This window comes from Colobus angolensis, unplaced genomic scaffold, assembly GCF_000951035.1.
Source record: "Colobus angolensis palliatus isolate OR3802 unplaced genomic scaffold, Cang.pa_1.0 Scaffold66, whole genome shotgun sequence".
In the NCBI taxonomy this organism is placed as follows: Eukaryota; Metazoa; Chordata; class Mammalia; order Primates; family Cercopithecidae; genus Colobus; species Colobus angolensis.
Window position 1 is genome coordinate 45,664 of NW_012120265.1, and position 1,415 is coordinate 47,078.

Sequence of the window (1,415 nt, forward strand, 5' to 3'; positions counted from 1 at the left end):
CCGTCTCAAAAAAAAAAAAAAAGAAAAAGAAAGGGGTCTCGCTATGTTGCCCAGTTTGGTCTCAAACTCCTAGCTTCAAGCAATCCTCCTGCCTCAGGCCCCAAAGTGCTGGGATTACGGGTGTGAGCCACCACCCCCAGCCAGATGTGTTCTTATGGCTCAGGTGATGGGATTATATGTAATAAAATCTTCCCAGAGCAGGGACCCCAATGTGCAGGAGAAGCTAGAAATGACTCCTTTAAATCTCTTCTCTGCAGAGCCCTGCTGGCCCCAGCCTCCATTCTGTCTCAGGGCTCCCTTGTTGCAATGTCTTTTTCTTTTTTCTTTAAAAAAACATCTGCAAGTAAGCCCTGTGTCGGATCGGGTCAGCTGACACGGAGCTAACAGGGCCAGGGATGGCTTAGACCCTGTCCTGAGCCAGAAGAGGGCACCGTGTGAGGGCAGATGGGACGCATTCCTGGAGACTTCCTGGAGGAGATGGCCTCTGAGCCACATCCTAGAAATGAGCTGCACCTAGGGGCATTTCAAGGGTTCTGGGGCTCCTGGAGAAGTCTCCAGGGGCCTTTTTCCTGGCCTCACTCAGTAGGACAGCCCAGGGGTTCGCTGCTGTCCCATCAGGGGCTCATCTGGACTCTCCCCATCAGACGTTGGTGGCAGTTTTCCCACGCAGTGGGGGAAGCACACTCGTGCCCCCATCACCAGGGAACAGACCGCTCTGCCTTCTTTGAAGTTTACGATCTACAGGCGACTGGACTTGAATCTCTGATTTTATCCCTGCGTCTCTGGAGGCTGAACCACAGGCCACTGTGTTCAGTCCCTGCCTGGGAGCTATTTTGGGATCTCAGGTCTGTAATTTTTGCTGCTCGGGGAAAGCCTTGGCAGGAATATGGGGGGCAGAGAACGGAGGGACAGACTGCTGGCTTCTCTCACCAAGCCTCAGTTTACCCATCTGCTAACGGGGGTGAGTAATTCACACCTCATGGGAGAGTGGTGAGAAATCTGCTCAATGCTGGGTATGAAATGCACAACCTGGAGACAGCCTCCATCAGAGATTCTTTGTTTCTCTGTTTTGAAACAGGGTCTCACTCTGTCGCCCAAGATGGAGTGCAGTGGCACTGAGTCACGGCTCACTGCAGCCTCCACCTCCCCGGCTCAAGTGATCCTCCCACCTCAGCATCCCAAGTAGCTGGGAACATAGGCTCATGCTATCACACACCTGGCTAATTTATTTTTAATATTTTTGTAGAGATAGGGTCTCACTATGTTGCCCAGGCTGGTCTCCAACTCCTTGGATAAAGCGATCCTCCCAAAGTGGTGAGATGGCAGGAGTGAGCTACTGCACAGGCTACACTCAGGATTTTGTCTATTCTTGTGTGGAGGGGGAGGTCTCTGCTCCTTCTTTTTTTTTTTTTTTT